Source organism: Euwallacea similis, chromosome 5, assembly GCF_039881205.1.
Source record: "Euwallacea similis isolate ESF13 chromosome 5, ESF131.1, whole genome shotgun sequence".
Classification (NCBI taxonomy): domain Eukaryota; kingdom Metazoa; phylum Arthropoda; class Insecta; order Coleoptera; family Curculionidae; genus Euwallacea; species Euwallacea similis.
In genome coordinates, this window is record NC_089613.1 from 5468335 (window position 1) to 5490950 (window position 22616).

Genomic DNA, 22616 nt, shown 5'->3' on the forward strand with positions numbered 1-22616 from the left:
ACTGTTTCGAAAATTTTGCGAAAAAACCATCTTCAAAGTTCCCCCTTTAAGGGGTTCTAATCCCTTTAAGAAGCAATTTTTGGAGTATATTTATAAGAACATTTTTTATTATTTTAATATCTACAATCACTTCCCGAAATATTTCAACATTCCGGACACTCTGTATAATAATATAGTATGTACATTCAGCATCAACTTCTTCACCACACTACAGATTGACCAATAAAATAAAAAATATCTGAAAACCTATTTCAGGACCTTGGTACGTCATTAAAGATCATGATTTTCGTTGAAAAAATTAATAAAACATTTAGATTATCGTTCACTTAATCTTGACTAAATATTTAAAATCAGTGACATCCCTATGGGGGTTAAAACATCATATATTATCATCAATAAAACTTGTTTCAGGGTTTTTGACAATTAAGCAACCCTTCACTGCTTGATGCGACACTGAAGCCCACAATTTCAGTTTGAAGAATTAATAAAATTGAGTCAAATATTAATAAACAGTTTGAATGAAATGTCGTAAACCAGTGACGTCCCTAGTAGGATTAATAATGTCAAATGAGGCCTTTTAAGCCTGTTTTGAGAGTTTTTATATAACGGAGACGCCTCTGAATTTTAGGTAGTTGACTAACGAACTTGGGGCCTGTTAGGAGAATATTTGCGTTCATGCAAAAAATCAGTAGCGAGCGAAGTTTATGATAAAATAAAGCAAATTGTCAAAAGTGATGGGGTTTTTCAAATATTTATGTTTTTTTTAATCTCTGACAAAAACTTAATACCCCTCTGCGTTTTGAGCAATTGAGTTCGTGCAAAAAATCAGTAGTGGAAGAAATCGGATAAAAGATTTCGATATGTAAAAATTTGTACATTAAGATCGAGAAAAGAGAGAAGATGCAAGAAAAGCTCCTGTTTGTTTCAAGCTGCTGCACTGAAAAAAATCATTTATTTTAATATGAGAAGAATAAGAAACTGCCCCTTCAGAGAATTTACAATTAAAACAAGTTATTCGGGCCGTTAAGATCCCAATCTGCCTTTTTAGACGATCAACAAGACTAAGTAGATCATGCTCGTCCTTACTTGCTACACAGAGAGAAATAACCACATTAACGATCGGGAAACGGACCATTCAACATATTTTGAAGTAAATCTAGTATCTCAAATATGAAATATTGAATATCACCCACGGAGCTTGTGCTGGTTCTCGCTGCTACACTAAGAAAAATGATTTAAATGCCTTTTTACTGTAATAAACCAATCAACAGTGAATGCCTTCTTTGATCCTGCCATGAAAGCTTCTACCACAACTACTTTTTCCCATTTTAATGGGAAAAAAAGTAATTGGGCTACCGGACACCACCATCCGCCTCGACCCCGATTCAGCTGACCATACAGTCTGGTCATATGTCTTAGCTAAATGTCATTCAATGGTACTGAATACCCTCGGTACCGACTTCCTACACGCAGGTGGACTTTTTTTCAGTTCGCACAATCGGACAAAGGCGACTATTTCAGCGCATTCAGTCACGTATGCTTCTATGTAATTGCATAAAGCCAGTAATGAGCCACGATAAATTTCTCGCTAGTATTTCAATGCGTTCGCGGGATAATTTGAGCAGTAAATCTTCTAATAAAGATTTAGAGTTTACCACAGTTACCATGTACAAGTGCGGAGATTGTAGGAAGTTGATGAGGGGAATTTCTTGAACTCAGAATATCGCTCAATTGCCCTACTAACTTTAGAGAAGCAGACGTTGTCGGAATGAGGATGAAAGTTCGTGAGTCATTCTTCCACTCTGAAAGCGATTGTCCTGAATAATACCTACTCCCGCAACTGAAGTGTAAAGGCAATTTTCTTGCACATGAGACGCCACTGGATATTCTAAAAAATCTTATAAATATTCGAGTTACCAAAAAGTGATCTCTTGATTGGAATATGAAAATCCGGCAATTTTCGCCACTGGAATTCTTTAAGACATTTCTAAATATCAAAAAGTGCTCTGCGTGAATGACCCCTGAACGTAAATTTTCAAGAAGGCAGAGAAATCTGTTCCTTCTGAGGCAAATAATTCTCATTGCAGAATTACTCGGATCATAATATTTCTGTCTGGTAATAGTGGTCGTTATTATGCTCTTTATTAACTGTTTGTAACGTGTTAAGTACCCTTTTATGACTAGAATGTTTGTCAGTTCCGTGAAAATTATATAAGACGTAAATATGTTATATGCAATATTTTTCTGCTTTCCAATATTACAGATTACACGTAATATGAGCGTATTTGCCTTCAAAAAGCTCTATAACTCACAGCAAATATGTATACAGGGCGTTAAAAAAAGAGTGTAAAATATTTAAAGAGATAATAGTATGTGCCAAAACAAACAAAAAGTCTTACTAAACATGAGTTTGCAAAGTAGCGGTTTCGGAAATATGGAAAGTTATTCTTTTTTGAAATATTTATTTGCGATTATTTATTACTTATTTATCATGGAACAGTGCGAGCAACAATGATTGAGGTGTACCGCTCTCCATTGAAATTCGGCTTTAATACTTTTTTCCACTAATTCTCAAAATCAAGTAATAAAATTTTAATTAGCTAGACTCCAATGGCGTACTTATTATATTTCCGACCTTCTGGGAAAGATTTATCTATTTTCACTAAAATAAATTATTAATTATTAATATTGGTATTGCGTTACCCATTTTGGAAATACGCTTTTATTAGAAAAATTTCTTCTTCTTGACTTAAATGCATTGGTTCCTATGAATGTGTAAATTTTTTAAGTCAGAGTATTACAAAACATTTAATTGTAAATTTAATTACCGTGCACAGCAAACAAGCAGTCGCAAGAAAGTGTTGGAAAACACAAGAAAAATAAGTAAAAAATTAAAGACGTCCGAATCAATTGTGAGTAAAAAGCAATATGCACGTATCTGATTAATTCTTAATGAATTTTTGAATTTTTTGACAATGGATAAAATATGTTCTGATAATCTTTCAACGATAAATCCACTACTTCGAAGAAGCTAACACTTCAATCATTGTTTCTCGCGTTGTACAAACAAACAAATGAAACTTCTAGGAAAACAAAAAATAAAGTTGCATAAGATGTTCAAAGTACCCTGCTTCAATTTACAAGCAGGCACGACATCTTTGTCTGAAGAACATTCGAACTCTTCCTAAAACCTCCTCATTGACTCGGATCTGTTTGCATTTTTGATTAATTCGTAGCTACAGTGATTCAAGGCTGTTTACAAGAATATCATGGAATAATATTTTTAAATATCCCCAAAAAAAGAAATCTAGAGGGTTTAAATCAGGCGATCTTGTAGGCCATAATGCAGATCCGTCTCTTCCTACCAATCTATGTGAAACAGTTTAGTGTAAATGCTCTTTAACAACAATGGAAAAATAAGCTGGAGCACCATCATACTGAAACCACATTTGTTGACTTTGGTCTAAAGGAATGTCGTCCACAAGATGACCCATTGTATTCTGTAGGAAGTTTAGGTAAGCAGCGCTTGTTAATTGATTTGATAAAATAACAAAACCTAGAAACCTGTCGCTTATGTGCTCCAAATATTTAATGAAAAATAGGTCTAATATCCAGATTCCATTAGAGCATGGGGATTTTCGTCGGCCTAAACATGCATAATGTAAAAATTAATAATTCCATTTCGTGTATACCCGGCGTCACCAGTAAAAAGAATATTGGTAAAAAACGGGAGTTTTCAGCACCACGGAGTAAAAACCAGCGGCAAAAAACTAAACGTGCTTGACGATCAAATGGATGTAAGACCTGTACTCGTTGTACATAGTACAGATAAAGCAGTTGCTAATGGAGGATTCTCTAAACAAGAGGAGACCTAATTCCTACCGCGGCTGATATTCCTCGCACACTCGTCCTCAGATTATGCTCTATCCCTACTAGATTTTTTTGTTTTGCTCTAGGAATAGATACCGAACTTGATCTTCTGGATAAATAGCATTGTTTGCTTAATGAAACAGTATCACGTAATTTTTAGAGAATTCTTCCAAACATACGATGTGAAGGAATTTGACAATTTGGATAAGCTTCATACATGAAATGAATGTCGGTTAATTCTGTATTAGAGTAAACAGCAATAGCAAACGAAAACTTATGCACTGACAACAGTCAAATACTTAATGTTTATACTATGATAAAAAAATACAATTTTTTGCAAAAAAAATTAGATTAAAAATTTTTAAAACATTTTTTTTGGTCTCAAGGAAAATCTTCAAAAGATACACGACCAAATGTTCTGGCGGTCGAGTAGTGTGGGATTCACCGCAGTATCTACCCACAAAAAAAAATCTCGTGATTTCTGTGTCCAAACTTGCGACGATCCAGAACTGTCCCATTTTTTTTTGCTTGCACATAATAAATAAAAAATAAATAATTGCAAACAAATGTTTCAAAAAGAATAATCCAAAAATTTTGAAAAAAAGAATCGTGCTCACGTAAGTTCCTTTTTAATTTCGTGATGAATTATTCGGATTGAAACTTTTAAAAATGTAAACAAATTAGACATGGGTTTATCAGGAATAAAAACCGATTTCGAAATGTGAAATAAAAATTCCAGTTCCGTATTTAAAATAATGAAGTTGACAACGACTACTTAGTGATTAAAATCTGTGCAATTACATTCGATTTGCCATTTTGTAGAGCGTAAAAAGTTGTGGAATTTTGCAATTTAAACTTCTTTTCTGTCACAAACAGTTTACAAAATACGAGGGATTGGAAGTTTGGGTCATTTTCACGTTTTTCCAAATGTCTAGGAAACCATTGAAAATGCGGCAGCCTTGTGGCAGTTTTCTCAGTGAGCTCCACAAGAGGCAACTTTTGTCTAATTTCACCGAGGTTGAAACTTTCACCGTTTCGGAGATAGCAATGGTAGGTACATCTAAAAGGAAACACTCTGTATAATTGTAATTGCCCCAAACTTTTCCACTTGTTCCGTAGTCTTAGAAAAAACAGCATTTAAATATGCAAAGCGCCACTCTATCCCCAGTTTATTTATTGATTGATTTACTAATACCATCAATCGATGCGTAATAGATAGTTGCCTGGATTAGTGGGGCCATTTACGAGACCCACAGAGCGTTGAAAAGCGTGTTTGTGGAGCTCCGAATACTATTTCCAACCAGCTAGGAAATTTTATAGCGATTTCTTCAGGTCTTTCTCAACTCGAAACCGATTTGTTTATCTCCCGGGAGCTTTATTCTTGCTTAGATAAGAAAAACAGGAATTAAAGGAAATTAGGGCAAAATTGCAATATTTTGCTGAGACGGAGTCAGGCCGATTTGAATTTAAATTTAACCGCACTAAATGCGGCATATGCATACTCGTTTTCCGCTGGTTTTGGCACTTTTAATTGCCGTATAACATGTCGGAGAAGAGAAGAGCGGTAATTAAATTCTGTCAGTCATGGTCAATTTTAGGGAGGTATGTGGCGAATTCATGTTAAAACTTTGATACCGGGAAGCACTCTACAACGCTTCGTGTTACGCCAATGATTGTCATCAAATTCAGAAATTTCAATTAAAATTTTGCACTTTGATCTGATACCCACCAGCGGCATACGTGGGATTTTTCTCCATATTATTATTACCCTGTGATAACACTTGAAAACGTATAAATCTGTGACAAGCTGAAGTGTGGGTGTCACTAAGAGATTTTTAACATCAAACAAACATATCGAAATGAGTGATTCAGGGTCAAATTAACATGGCAAATTGCTTTCTTCATGTTCGAGTGCCTTTTATCGGTTTCGTTATGGAAGAAGGTAAATCGAGACTATACCTCAGCCAATTCAATTCAAACACATGGTAAGATTCAACGCAATCTCTACCAGCAAGTGAGTGGACTTTCAATGGATCGAAAGTGGTTCCGTAAATAATTTTTTGATCAGGAACGCCTACCGTTTTACATGACGCTTCCCCCTATCATATTGAGCCCAGGATCAGACTTTCAATTGCAGTTACAGTGTGAAGGTACATAAATCATGGTTTGAGTGTAGTTTTTGCAACACGTTCATAATTTTTAAATTTTGCAGTATCGCTCTGTTAAATGCGCCATGAAAGCGCGAAACTTTCTGCAGGCAGTAGATTCTCTTGTAGTCGCTCCGAAGAAGAGATTTTCCACTTGTAGTGGCCCCTCGTGGATTTTGCATTTTTCCTTACAGACGCCCCTCGAGTTTAAATTTTGTCTCGTAATCTCCCCAAGAAGCAGTAAATTCTCTCCTGTTAGATGATAGTCGTAGTTACTCCAAAGAAGTGATTATCCATTTGTCGTTCCAAGCCGTAGATTTTTCTCTTGTGGTCTCCTTAAAAGTGTAGATTTGCACCCACGTTCGGAATCGGAGTCTTTTCAGTAGAAATTCTCCATTTGTAGCCACCCCTCCAATCAGCAGCTGCCGCCTGGCGAGTTTACGTGACCGCTTAGTCACCATCGAAATAGATCATTTTTCTTGAAAAATTTTCCCTTCAAGTATACGAGACTGTACAAGAGTTATCGTCCTTAAACTTGAAAATCTCCACTTGGGTCACCCATGTAGTCGGACATCTCATGTAGTCACCTGAGTTAAAGTTTCCACCTGTAGTCATCACCGAAAATCTTCCTGCTTTTTCATCGTCTCTGAAGTCGAAATATTTCACTCGCAGTCAGTTGTAATTTTTTATTCACTGATAATCCTCTCGGAGAAAAAATCGTCAACTTGTATCCACCCTTGAATAGACATTTCCCTCTTGAAGCAATCCCCGAAGAACTCTGAGATCATTTAAATTTCATATCTAGCCAGCTGTGGAAATTTACACAAGAAAAATAGAAGATAAAAAGTAGGTCGTAGCTTGATCTTATAAATATAAAATTAGGTTAAAATTAATTTTTGATAAAGGAGCCGAGTGAGGTTATGTCGCTTCATTTACTTTTATCGACGTACGTTCTTTTCTTCAACAAACTTTACAGCTGACTAGATATGAAATTTAAATGATCTCTCTGTATAAGTTGTTAGTTGCGGTCAGACAATCAATGCGAAAACTGTGATTGTTTTCGAAAACCTCCTTCTAAACGCTTTTGGTGTCACGAAGACTGTTCCCTTGGTCAGTAGGGCGTTAATGAATTTTTGATTTAGGGTTTTTTGCTCCGATAAAACGTAACAGATATAGCTCAAATCGATCGTTTTATTTTCCAGATTTAATTGCCCGGTGTTTGCTGAAGTCACTTTATCTTTAATTGGATCAAAATGGGCGGTCAAAGAATATTATTTGTCTTTAAAATTAATGTTCCAAATATGTATATCTCTTGTATGTATTTCTCCACTCAGGGATAAGATCCTTCAGATAAATCCCTTAATATGTGAATTATCCGAGAGTCTTTCCTTTCCTTTTTCTCCTGAACGAGGGCTAATTCTGGAACTTACTTAACCAAGAGATACTTATTATTAATTACACCACTACTCATTACTGACAATTTTCTGTGATGCGTAGTAAATCTCTGACATCCTGCAGTTTTGGAACTTATAAACAGAATTTTAATTGTTTTAACTTATCTAAAGCGTGATTTAATCAGTTTGGACAATTTATGTATATTTCGCTTTGATCGTACGGTTTCAGAGTAAAATCACCGTTTCTGACATTTTCGTTCCATCGAAATACACTTTTCCGTGTGTGAATAAAGGAATGAACAAAAATTGAGTTAAAAAAATAAAAAAGAGCAGATTATCATATAACAATGTTGAATACTACAATTGTTTACAACATCGGCACAAAACATAATTTGTTATCTGCGCCGCTAATCGGGATTCGAGCCACTGCACTTTTCACCTTTAACTCAAAAATGACAGCTCCATCATGTTTAGCTTGACGCAAGGATGTCATTTGTCAAGATGTCAAGATGCGTCATATTATCGGACACGTAGACGCACAATTGACTTGTTTACAACCATCATGGCGTTCTTCAGGTATCTTCGGCAAAAATACCAAAATAATCCAACACCTAAAGACAACAGATAAACTGTATTTATTATTTAAATTTTAAAGTTCAGGTATAGGACTATGACACATCCTTTTAAAGTAAATTTATCTTTCACGCATTTGCTCATATACGGTACAAGCGAGATTAGGGGACAATTCCACTCTTACTTGTGTGTGAAATCTTATTTCCAAATCGAATAAAAGACGAAAAGGCAGATTGTTGCATTACAATGTTGGATGGATAACATATGTATGTCAATCTTGTATTACATTTCCTAAATGCTTGTTATACTAGTAATTTAAATGATGTACGAATACTTTTGTGACTGACTGTATGTTGTAAATAGGTCTCTCTAATGGTTTTATAGGATATTTGTCTAATTTAGCGCACTTCTACAATAATAATTTAAAACGCCCACAATTATTTCTTATCTTGGTATTTCTAAGTCATTGCTTGCTAAAACAGCATTTACTTATTTCCAGCAAACTGCAAGACTGAACCATAACATGTAATACATAATTTTTATCAGAAAAAAGATGAATTTAAAAATATGGAGAATCAAGATGGTGGTAATAAAAAAAAACAAAGTTGATGATGACTGCGTAACATCGAAACGTCGGATTTAAAATATTACGTCATCACGTTGTAGGAGAGGAAAAGTTGCTCCGATGAAGCGTTAATCATGTTGAATGATGTAAAATAAGCTGAGGAAAAAATTTAAACGTTTATCCAAAATTTCCATTTTTCTCGAATACCATCGAAATTCCACCGGAATTTTTCAAATTTTGAAACGGCATACTCATTATCTGCAAATTGCGTAACATTGCGCCCATTTAACCGACCTCGTATCTTTTATGATTACTCAGATTCCCAAAGTTGAACTCCCTAAAGGGACACCTTGTATACATACATTTACATATTATATAATGGGATATGTGTCAATTACTCCATTACTCTTTTAAATTCTTTCATGCAAATTTAAACAATGTTTTAGCCAACTAAAACATAATTATCCTCCAATAATATTCCAAAAATGAAAACTTAACCCACACTTCTTTTTGATTTAATTTAAGGCCTATAATTTCACGTTGATTGGCCCATGTAAAAGGCCGTCATTAAAGGCAAATTGCTCCTCTTAGGAGCATCCCAACGATGCAAGATGTTAGAATTTGTCGGTAAACGTACTATTTAGGCTTGATTGATATTTTACCAAGTAGTTTATTATCAATTTTTCGGACCGCCTAGGCTAAACCTCCAAAATTACTAAAAAAAGTACTTGGAAGTAACCTGAGATAAATCTCGGATATGCTGAAAAGTTCAGATTCCTTAGAAGGTTAGCCACTACGGTATGCAGAGACTATAAGCTTGGTCGCTCACCAGAAATGCATGAAACATGCAAAATGAGATATGAAGTAACTACTTAATATTTTCATCATTAATAATACGTAATAAAGCAAATCGGTTGAATTTAAATGACTGTGTCACGATGTGTTACACACCACAGCAACATTTGCATCATTACTCTGCTAAAAAATGTCTCGAACTTTCTTAACTAAAGAATCTTGGCAAGGAAGACATCCTTCACTGCCTTCTAGAAGTAGGTTCTCCCATTATAAACATTCGACATTTTAATTTCAAAGGTACTCTTCAGTGGTCAGCATCAGGTGAATCTGCAACTCCAGGAAGGAGCCCTTAAAGAAGCCCTCCCCTCTCTCGAGACATACTCCTGGTAGCTAAGCATTAGCAAGTTTAGGTGAGTTGAAAATTTTCTTAATTTCAGTAGTTGTAATAGAAGATGTTTTTAAACCCAAAACAACTTCATATGTTTTAAGGATAATTTAACTTAAATTGCAAATTTTAAGCGACAAAAATACGTTAAATTAATCGTCTCAATTAATTCTATGGGTTTAATCAAACTGTTTGAGATTACTCCTTCAGCTTCCGATATACAAAATAATTCTGATTCCTGATTTCGTCACTTTGAATATGTCTCTAAAATGAAAAAGCCTCAAATTGCGTATTCAGAAATTTAAGATTTCAGAAATTTTCTGAAAATTTCCATAGTAACGAATCCATGAACATCTAGACGAAATTTTGAGAAAAATTCCTTTAATTTTCGTTTGCGTCACGTTGCCTTCAGATACGCTATCGTGTTCTACTTCAAATTTCATTGACGTAGATGAACCTTTTTCTCAAATTGCTGAAAGCGAAAGCCAATAAATTCCTAAATAATCGAAAAAAAGAATTTCTCCACCATCTCTTCTAAAGAGTTTTGTTCTTAACACACATTCAATCATCATAATAAGAAAATTCTGATTATGAGTTGTATAACTGAGAAAACAATATTTTGTGCCACTTCTGAAAGGCCTTTAACGATAATTGACATTGGCGTAAGCAGATTTTTTTCATTTAAAGGTAATTAAGTTTCCAAAAAAAAAATGTTCAAGTTGAAATTATTCCTATTAGGGAATTTACCTACTTCTTAAAAATTCAAAATTTACAATTCTTATGTTTGCGATTTTTTTAAAATGGAGATAGTGTTATAAAAGCATTTCCCCATTACCTGATCATTATGTATACAGGGTATTTCCAAAAATGTGGACAATATCTCGGAAGTAAAAAGTTATTGCCAAAGATTGTACTTTTGCTTTTAAATTGTTTTCCAAAAACTTACCCTTATGGAAATAAATCTCTTCAAAATTTTATAGTGAAAAGGGTACTTTCTAAATACTTTTCTTGCAGATGATTAAATGTAATAAATTTTGAATCGCTCGTGTATCATACCAAGGTTAATAAGATAGACTTAACGCTTCTTTCTACATCTTCATGGAGGCGGAGGGGAAGCTACCCTCAACTTCTTTATCCCTAAACTTTTAAGGTTTTTAATTGTTTTAACAGTTATGTGGTCTGTTAGATTTCTGGCGTACCTAAGAAAAAGAAGGTACTTGTGGTTGATGTATGTATTGTACGTAAACCGAACCATTTTCCATGAAAACACCATTTTGCCCAAGGGCGTATTTTACAAAAATAATGGAATTTCGTGTGCATTTTTTAGTCTACCGTCTGTGTATTGGGTTAATGCAAAAATAATGCAGGTTTCCACCTTTGCTATATTTTAATACCAATTGTGTAAACAAAGTAAATCCTAAATACATATTTATTCTTTATACAGTGTTTCTTAATTGATGGTAAAAAAGAAATGAATGAATCATGAGCTCATATTAAGATAAAAACCTCATATAAAGACATGTCCTAAATAATTTACATTTTTATTTACAGGGCGTTGAAGTTTCTTTTTTTTCGATTTTAATTCATTTCTCTATTAATTGTAAAGATAATTAACTCTAAATTGGTAATAACAATTAATTTAGCATTACGAATAAACTGAAGTAACAATTATTTCAAATATTCCACAGGGCGTTACTTTTCTCGTGGTTGTTCTCAATATTTTACATCAGAACTTTTTATGACATTTTTAGATTTTATTCATTAACTTTATCCTTTATATCTTTTATTAAATTTTTTGCCTCTTCAGTTTTTTTATTAGGAACAATAGTTTAAGAGATATTTGCAAAAATATCTAACCATGTTCACCCCGATTGACCTAAGGATATGATGAAACGGCAAGGTAATGAATGCTGCAATTAGGTATCGTAAACTGTGGAATTTATATTTATTATTATTTATATTTTTATTATTTTTTTAGAGAAATTTATGATTACATATAAAAATGTAATCTTAAAATAAGCTCATGAATTATACAGGGTGGCGCATCGAAAACGAAACAAAGGCATTTTCAGGTATTTGAAAATTTATTTTCGAAAAATGCTCGAACATGTAAACTTTATATTCGAGGGGAACACATTATGAACGTATACTCGCTCCTTTCACATCAACTCCCTAGCCGGGGTGAGTTAAACCCCTAAAATCTTAAATGGAAAGTAGAATCGAGTAGTACCTTGTTTGAAAAATCTTTCGATTCTCGTTACAATAATCCCCAATTTCATTAACTTTGATTTAGCAGTTTTCGAGAAATTTGATCAAAAGATATATCATCTGAGATAAATTAATAATGTGAAATTGGCAACAATTGAGGTAAAAATAACATAAAGCAGGTACTTTTTAGTCCTTTTTTATTCTGACAAAAAATTCTGTAAAGATACACAATACAAATAATGCATCGCTTTCATGTTTTTAATTGTTGTTTGTGAACTTAAAAGTGAACGAGCAATTAAAAATAATAATTATCTATTTATTATCTGCTTTTCTGATGAATGTTTGTTTTTTTTTCTAAACAGTACGATGAATTGGCATACCTGTCCATATTAATCTGATGAAATTGCCAGAATTTTTCATGAGGTGCATACCCAGTATGCACAAAAATTAAATGTTTGGGCTGACATCTTTGGCGATCATCTTGTTGGTCCTTTTTTCTTACCCGGAAATCTCACTAGTAACATGTACCTAGAATTATTACAAGATACAATTGATCCGGCATTAATAAAATTATGTGAAAATAATGAAAATGACATTGAGAGCCAGTTGATGTTTCAGCAGGATGGTGCTCCTTCTTATTACGCATTACGTGTCCGAAAGTATTTAAATGAATAGTTTCCAGATCCTTGGATTGGAAGGAGAGGCACTATTGAGTGGCCCTTACGATCACCAGATTTATCACCTTTGGATATTTTTCTGTGGAGTCACTTAAAAATCAAAATCTATGCACCTCTACCAAATTTTTTAGAAGACCTTCGCTAAAGAATAATAAATGAATGCCATCAAATAAATCCTCAAATGCTCCAAAAAGGGGGACAGTGATTTAAGCAAAATTTATATTATTGTTTAGAAACTGGTGGTCGCCACCTCAAACACTTAATTAACTAATTAATACGTAAGTAAATATTGGATGTGTGCTTTTTAAAAATAATCTGCATTAATAAATGAATAATCTATTACTCGTTAAATAATTCAGTACTTCAAATTAATTTCTTTTGGAAGTGAGTTTGACTCTTACAAGTGATTGAAATTATTAGAATTCTTTTGAAAAATCAGTCAAAAGTATTTGCTTTATGTTATTTTTACCTCAGTTGTTGCCAATTTTACATTATTAATTCATGTCAGATAATACATCTTTTGATCAAATTTCTCGAAAACTGCTGAATCAAAGTTAGTCAAATTGGGGATCATAATAACAAGAATCAAAAAATCTTTCAAACAAGATATTACTCGGTCCTACTTTCCATTTAAGATTTTAGAGGTTTAACTCACCCTGGCTAGAGAGTTGATGTGAAAGGAGCGAGTATACGTTCATAATGTGTCCATCTCGAATATAAAGTTTACATATCCGAGCATTTTTCGAAAATAAATTTTTAAATAACTGAAAACGCCTTTGTTTCATTTTCAGTGCGCCACTCTGTATAATTGAAGTGAAGACATGGTCTTTTCTCAATGAATATTCAAAACTTGCGTTATTTTCGCATAAACTCAATAGATGCTAAAATAAACAACATTTTTGTCTTAAAATAGGTCCACATTATGTACATGACAAACATTTTTAGTTTTAGAGATTTTTGAAAAATTCAAAAACAGGGCTCTTTCTTGTTTAATTTAGAAACTACCTAGATGAAGAAAAATTGAATTTTCTCAAAAAATTTTCCATGAAATAAAGTGTCTTACGGGACCGTATAGTGAAAAGTGGTGCTGGGTGGGATAAGGTAAGGTAGGTAGGGTAACAAAAATGGGGGTTTGAAAAATTGGATCGATAAAGAGAAGATTAACATGTCCCCTACGCAAGTATGACATGCAAAATCGTGAAGATTAGGTTAGGTGGTAATACTGTCTGTGGTAATCCTTCCTACCTACCTTACCTTACCTTACCTTACCTTACTTTACCCAACCCATCACCCCTTTTTACTACACGGTCCCGTAAGACATTTTATTTCGTGGAACATTTTTTGAGAAAATCCAATTTTTTTTCATCTAGGCAATTTCTAAATTTAATAAGAAAGAGTCCTGTTTTTGAATTTTTCAAAAATCTCTAAAACTAAAAATGTGCGTTATATACATACTGTGGATCCGTTAAAATTTTTGAACATAAATTTATTACTTTGAAATAAATTCATAAATTTCATCAACTCAAAGGAAAGTTATTTCGAAAATACCATTTTCGCTGTCAAATTTTGAAGAGCTGTATTTTCGTAAGGGTAAGTTTAAAAGAAATTATACGCACAAGTATAATCTTTTGAAAAGAACTTTTCATTTCCTGAATGTGGTCCACATTTTTGAAAACAGCCTGCATAAACATCTCGACCATTGCAAATCCTTAAACTAACAGTGCATCAAACACGCACCTATTAATGCAGTCATTCCGGAAAGTCTAGGATTAAAACTGTAATCAAACTGTCAATAAATCAACTATTATTTTCCTACTCTCGTATATTTAAAGCATGTAATGGGATTACCTCAAGGTTTTGAAGTTTATTGGTGAAATTCTTCTATGATTTACATTTTTAGTTTTAAATGCTAGAAACTTCTAAACTTACTTCTCGACCTGAACTTGTCCTCACCAACTTGCGTGCAATATCCCTCACATTCCAAAGCAAGCGTCGTTCGTTATATTTTATATGATTAACCTCAATAAATCACTCAGCAATTGTATCATCAGATCTCAATGTTCATGTACACTAATCAGCCATCTGTCTTGTTTAAACCTGACTTTCTCAGCATAGCGACTTTGCGTTAACTCTGCCCTAAACCTTTTTTAATGGACAAATTCTGTCATAGATATTAATAATTCCGTTGAAGTGAACTATGATGTATCGAGGATTTTTGTTTAAACAACAAATAAATACCGTAACAAATGGCCTGACGATTTGGTTTTTACTGCAATATAAAAAGATGGATGGCAGGAATTAGAATTAAGCACTAAATTAACGCCATCATTGCTGATATTTGACATTATATCAGGTTGGGCTAATTTTATTGTTGTGATATCGACATCAAGTTAATTCCGGATTTGATGCCTAATTCTTAATTAAATAATTAATTAGGCTCCTTTATGTTAGGCTGGAAACTACATTCGCACGTGTGACATAGAAAAATAAATGGTTGGTAGAACGAATACCATGCGGCAAAAATTTAGGAAACTTACGTCCTAACGCTAGTTTCCCACGAGATTTTCCATTATGGGCAAAGTCAAGGGTATAACGTCCTATTGTATTCAACTGGGTATCTAAACATCAAAATCACAGGGTGCTGATGGGTCTTATCTGTTCTGGCCCGTCCACGCGCTAGCAAAGGCCGTGGGAACCCAACAGAATATTATCGAATAATTAATAAATATACAAGATGAGTCGTGAGGAACTGTACATACTTCTACCATGGAACAAGATTACTAAGAGGAATAGTGAATGAGCATTAAAAAGTTGCTCGCATTTTTTATTATTACACATAGGGAGTTTTACACATTTTGTCGAAAAATGAGTTTGGCTATAACTTTGTAATGCCAGTTTGTTCTTTTTTCATTTTCTGGTGAAAAGGTACACTCTTGTGTACGAGTAAGATAATGTATTCGGAATTCAAAAAATCCAGGAATGTCTTCCAAAAAATTGGTAGGTTTTTTCCAGACCAAAAAAATCATCCTGTATCCGAATTTTCGAAAAGAGCTATGCCCATTTGCTAAAGATTAGATAAACTAATGGTTATACCCAGTCAACAAATTTGTCACGCCCTTCATTGCTTTGTAAAAAAACGAAGTTTACGAAAATGCTACAATTTTAGATATATCTTCCATCCTTATTTTGAGCACACTACATTAAAAAAATATATATTGCAATTAATAGCAAAACGCAAAACTCCCCAATATTTAATGAAATCATAATGGAAAATTATTTAAGATCTACGTAACATTTTTAAATTAAAATAACGAAAGAAAAGAAACAGAAAATTTATTTTTACTATCATTGAAAGATGACTCAAAAAACTAACATAAGAAATAAAGAATTCGTTATTTACTATTACCAACTATTACTTAAATATATTTTCAAATTGGAAACCTCTAAATTACAGGCCTTTAAGTTGTTAGAAGCAGTTAACAATTCTATGAACCAATTCTTACCGTGTGTTTAAATTTTCTGCATAAAGTAGTTTTTTTCAAATTACTCCAAACAAAATAATCAACGGGATTGAAATCCGGTGACCTCGGTGGCCATGCTTGATTCGGCTCCCCGTCTTATCCATCTGTTTTCATAAATGACGTCTTAATGGTGTCGTGCGGCCACTGAATGGTGGAGTGACGCACCATTGTGTTGAAAATACATCCCTTGAATTCCCACGTTGCTCAGAAGATTCGGTAATACATTTTATAAAAAATCAAAGTAATTAGGCCCTTCTAAAGGACGAACAAAGTGAAGTGGGGTTCTATTAATTGAGTATTTATGATCTCACTCCAGACATTTTCAGAAATCGGTTTTGCGAGCGATATTCTCGAATTGCAAGAGACGTTCGTCAGATCATACGTGTGAATTATGTGAATTATTCACACCATCCATCGTAAATTGATCTGTGACCATGGTTCTGTACCAAGCCGGTCAATTATTTTGAATTCATCTGCAAAATCGTAAATGATGAATTACTTCCCCAGGAGGCAATCGTTGCACCAATTGGGTGTGGTAAGGATGTTGATCGTTTTTCCTGAAAACCCCGCTTAATCGTGATTCAGTGGTGTTTTGCGGTTGTAAACTTAATCTTCTGGTGCTTATTTTAGGGTTCCTATCCACAGAAACCAGAATGTCCTCTTTAAGCTCAGAATTAACATGCGTCTCTAATCTCATTTAAAAAAAAGTACCATTTTCTTTAACATAATTAAAAACTAATTAATACGTCTAGTTGTTAGGAATTCTTCTTCCTCAGTATTGTCTTCTGTATTCCCTGACAGCAGCTTCTGTTCCCATCACAAATCCTATAAAGAAAAATAATGTCCGCGTATTCAGCGTTTGAGAATGTATGTGGCATTTTAACTAAAAAATAAATAGTAAAACACTTTTATTATAATTGTTAGAATAAACCGAAACGAATATCAAAATATAACAAAAACAATAATGAGAACCCAAAACTTTCGCTATCGTCAATGATTTGTTGATAATAATTGATAGCGATTTTTTAATTTTTTATATAAGTTTTTTGAGTCACCTTCCAACAATAGTAAAAATATATATTTTTTCTCTCCTTATTTTAATTTTAAAATATTATGTGTGTATTAAATCATTTTTTCTATTATGATTCCATTAAATATTGAAGTCTTATGTTTTGTTGTATTTATTGTATAATTTGATTTTGAAATACAGTGTATTCAAAATAAGGATGATAGGTATATCCAAAAATCCAAAATTGTAGCATTTTCGTAAACTTCGTTTTTTTCCAAAGCAATGCACCTCGTGACAAATTTGTTCACTAGGTATAACTATTAGTCCATCTAACTTTTAGCAAATGTGCATAGCGTTTTTTCGAAAATTCGTATATAGGGTGATTTTTTGGTCTGGGAAAAAATTACTAAATTTTTTGAAGACTGCCCCAGAGTTTTTCAACCCTGAGTACATTATCTTACTCATACACAACAGTGTACTCTTTCTCCAGAAAATAAAAAAAAAGCAAAGTTGCGTTTCAAATTCAACACTCACATTGGGATCTCGGAAACTAGAGTAGATACAAAGAAGTTTAAATGGGGGCAAAATTGCTTAATTTAACGTTTGACCAAATTCCATTTTCAAACTTAATTTTCTTAGTACTTTCAAAAATATCCGAAAGACACTAAAATTAATCAAAAACTTGTTAATGATTCATTTGTAGTACGCATTCAAAGTGGTGCTCAGAGTTGTGTGTCTTTGAATAGACAACAAATCGAATTAAAATGAAATCGTGCGAGATACGCGCGTTTTTCTCTTCATGAAGAAATTTCGCCCCAAATGTTCCATTACTGACCCTTGCCCCAGATTGAGGAAAACCCCGGAGAAAATTTCTTAGCACAATGGCTTTCAGACCGCTCACACTGCATTGGGTTTGCTATTCCAGGGCACTATTCATACAGAGTGTACCCACTAAATAACGAGAGATAATTCGAAAAAGCCTTGCAACCGATGGTAAACCGTAAACTAGAACGTTAAATAAGCCATTCGCTGTTTACCTTTGAATATCTGACTGATAACACTTAACAGACGAACTCATCCAAGACGTGCCTGTGATATTTCAATGCTCACTTGAAACATTGTTTAATGGTCACCCTTTATATCAGATGTTAATTTCAAGGATTAAAATAAGCACATTGTGGCAACACCGCTCACGAGAATCGGGTATAAACAAGTTTAATCCGTACAATTTATGAACACATATAGGGAGTTTTTATCACTTTTGTGTAAACTACACTGTCGACTGAAAAACAAACTGCACTCCTACTGGTTACTCTTGTCTATTCAATTTATATAGTTTACTTATCAATAAACGCAATGTTAAAAATAGGAGAAATTGTATGCAGTCCCATGTGGTCATTGAAGCTTGAATTTTTCTCCTGATTGCATTCAGGAAGCTGCTCCCTTGCTCTACTGAGAAAAATTCGCTCTGCTTGTTCTTAACCATCACCCGGGACTTATCAATATATTCCTCCAAGAGATTTTGGTCAGCGTCACTAGGTATGACCAAACTGTGAGACCTAATTGCCATCCTCAAGCAGCTTCTTGGCAGCGACACCTGACTGCTTGAAAGCAAGTTTTAACATGATTTGAATGTTACGTGTATAATAATACTGAGGGACTTTAATCCGCTTCCGGCCACTCTCAGTTGTGTCCCAGATTCCAATAATTTATTCAGTGAGCCGAGTCCAATAGGAATTGATCGCATGTGCGACCCGTCGGCGTTTGAATAGTTCAGGTGCTTTTCCAACCCAAGAATTTATATTGGATAATCTTTCCTGTTAGGCCTACTATATCACCCTAGTGGGAGGAAAACCGAAATGGTAAAAAGAGGGTATTTATAACTGAAACAATTTAGTGGCAAAGGTTGATGCGGCAAAGGTCAACTTCAATAGCCTTCGACGAAAGGGCATTAAAGGGCAGAAAAAAACGACAATTACCAAAATGTTTTCTAGCGTTTAAGTGGCACTTGCAAGTTCGAGATTTCTTTTAAATGCGCACTTCCCAGGGACTCATTTATCCCTAAGTCAGCCACTGGCTGCAAGTCTCCAGGGAAATGACGCCAAAGTGACGTGCGCTTACTGGCATTGCACGTGGCTTGGCCATGTGAATTGAATCATTTTGACGTCATTCCCAGGGAATTTTTTTTCCGGATTGAAGAATCTGATCCCTAACAATGTGGAGCTCAGCGATAGCCCCTGATTGTGTGGGACCAACTATATTCGTCTTCCCTTTCTTTACCCCCGGATCGCGCCGATACTTATTTCAGCATGGATTATATTTCGCTTTCTTTGCATCCAGCTCCTCTCTCTGTTTATCGATTTCTATCTTCATAAGACATCTTTTCAAAATTCAATACACTCGTTTCACTGTTACTTCGTCTTCCTCCAAAAGTTTCCCCTAGTTTCCCTAGAAATGTCTACAACCACACTCGCTTGGATTCTATTCCAGTGGATAGTAATGTGTCCCAATGTGTCCAAATACTGAAAAAATTAACACGGATCACCCTTCTACCTTGTTATTCATCTTTTGAGTTATGACCATGAAAATCTTAAATTTCCATCTCTTCTGCCATCGCTTCCAGCTTACTCCTTTGTCTATTGCTTCGACTGCGTACTGACTTTTTTTTCAATTACCAAATCTATTGGTGGAGGGCAGGCAAGTATCTCCATCGCCTTCCTTGGAGCTGATTTACAGGGTGATTCATTAACAATAGGACAACTGAGAGCTTCAAATACTACAAGCAAATAGTGACGATTGGAGAAAATATGCCTCACTGAAAAGTTCATAGTTTCGGATATATACAGGGTGTTGAAAGTTCAAATTTTAATTCAATTTTTTGCCGTTGTTATGAAAATATCTAAGTTAGACACTTAAAAAGTTGTCAAGTTATGTTTTAATGTGTCGTAGAAAATAAAAATACACTTGCTTGGTTTCACTTTTAATTTCTCATATTATCAAATTTAAACATAGTGTTCGTTAAATAGATTTTTCCCGAAAGCAAATCGAGATATCGAAATGAAACAAGAATATATAATTAATGGAAAAATGATTGCCTTTTCAAATTTTCGATGAAATTACATGTTAGACATACAAGGTAAAAAGTTATTAATTGTAACTTATGTAAAATTGACCGTAAGTGGCACCCTGTATTAGCAACGCGGAAATTGCAAAATATATCTTATTTGCCACCTAAAAACACATAACTTTACAAAATGTTTAACCCAAATATTTTCAGAATAATGCCAAAAAAATGAATTAAAATTTTATATTCAACACCCTGTATATATCGAAAACTATCAACTTTTAGATAAGGCATATTTTCTCCACTCGGCACCATTTGACGTGTAGTATTTCCAGCTTTCGGGTGTCCCATTGTTAATAAAACATCCTGTATATTATTTATGACAAGTCACAAGCTTTTCGAGGTACATTTCGTTTCACACCCCCTCTCGCCATGTTGGGACTCTACAGGGTGTTCCTAAATATTATGTACATACGAAAAGGGGCAATTTTTTAGCTTATTTTATAACTAAAAGTTCATATCAACATGTGTCCGCAAACGCTTCGCTACCTATCTACAAGATGCAAAAATTTTAGAAATTTTTCAATTTTTTTCTTTATAGTTCCTGCAGTTTTTGACATATTTAGCTAAAATTTGGAATATAGTTTAGGCTGTAAGACTTACATCATTGCGCTTGTCAAATGGTTTTGATAATCTACAAGGTGAAATTTTTTCAGGGGTCATGTCCTCTTTTCTTCCCCTGAACTTTTTCGCGGTGCACCGTTGGTAGATTTTAAAATAGAAAAGAACTTTTTTATTTTATTTAGAAACTTTTTGGTCTCTTGCAGTTCTTTCGTATCTGCGTCAGTTATCAAGAAAAAAAAACTATTTTTTGTAATTCGTCAGATAAAATTAAAATTTATTACGGGTAACCAATTATTTATTATAAGGAATTGTCTCTTTTGAAGGATTTTTAAATTTTATTTAGAGCTATCTATTAAGAATTAAAGCAAGGATGATCGTGAGTAATAACCTAAATAATAATAATAATAACGTTAACAAAGAAACTATGTCTTATTAATTATTGAAAGTAATCTCCTCCAACCCTTATACATAAGTGCGCCATTTTTCTCATTGATACCTGAACTCTTTCAAATATATTATAAATAATAAATTTAAAAAAAATATATTTTTGGTCCATTTGTCCTCTTGGGCCCTCTATCTGTGGACATACTGTATATATGTTACATATACATATAATATAATAAATATATAAATAATAAAAAATAATATATACTAAATGCAACTAATATTCCATTTTGTAATTCATCAACGATATTCACTTTTTATTTTTTTAATTTGAACACCCTGTAGATAGGTAACGAAGCGTTTGCGGACATATGTTGATATGAATTTTAGCCATGAAATCAGCTAAAGAATTACTCCCTTCCGTATGTACATGATACTTAGGATTGCCCTGTATAAAGGAGCATTAAGACCAAGCTCAGTGGTCTTTTGCTACCGGCTTACCAGCAGAAAGTAACAAATATGGCACGTAAGCGTCAATGAACTGAGTTGAATGACAAGTCCACAGACGTTCTGGAAAATTCCCTTTCGTGGGAAAAGTGGGCTGCCCAACTCCAACAATGGTAAATTTCCGTTTGGAAAACCTCAGCTTTGACTTCAGGAATGCGCACGCGCTCAGAGTCTCTTGGTGAATTTCCCTATGCTTTTTAAAAGCGGAACTAGTGATTTTTCTATTTATTGGCCTCAAATAGAACATAGTAGGCACCAGAGAACGAAACAATTTGCAGGAGCAATATTAAGGCTTGCGGACTGCAGATTGTTAAATAAAACCTGTTGGATGGTGCCCAATTCCACCGGTGCAGTAGTAATAGATTGGCAGGCGTACTCTCATTGAAATTTCGCCGTAGGCAGGATTTCTTTTCGACATTTCTCACAGGGGTATTGATTGCTTTATGACACAGCTAATTCACTTGCACGGTTCGTTATTGATACTTTTAACTTTTAATCGTCTCATCTAAGGTTTCAATTAGAACTGTGATTAACGCGTAATGCCCACGTGCAGCGCGGATTTATGGCTGCCATATGTTAAAGTCTAGAGAGCCGATTGTCCCGGGTTATATACAATTTTCATGAAGTTTCTCGATGGAAAAAGTATCTAAAATGGGTTAACCGCACGAATTTGCGAGCGGAAAGTAGTAGGCGGCTGTACGAGCTTACGGAAGAAAATGAAGTTAGCACACGTGCGTTAGTAAGAAATATATTGAGTCTAATACGTGCGAAAGTGTCTGTACCGCACTCGATTGTTGATTGAACTTCGCTCCGCGTCGGTCGATCAACTGCAATCAGCGTGCGATAGAGTAGCACTTGCCGCACTTGTTAAATAAACAACTATGAAATTGTCT

The 22616-nt window shown here is 34.1% G+C and overlaps 1 long non-coding RNA gene and 1 pseudogene across 1 annotated transcript in view; both read left to right on the forward strand.

Moving 5' to 3' along the window:
* Window positions 1-22616, forward strand: part of LOC136408862 (uncharacterized) — a 133549-nt gene that overhangs the window by 83911 nt on the left and 27022 nt on the right. Inside the window, exon 4 of the long non-coding RNA XR_010752135.1 lies at window positions 9642-9754. This is a non-coding gene — a long non-coding RNA (uncharacterized lncRNA). The remainder of the gene's footprint in view (window positions 1-9641; window positions 9755-22616) is intronic.
* Window positions 13734-13831, forward strand: LOC136409330 (U6 spliceosomal RNA; annotated as a pseudogene).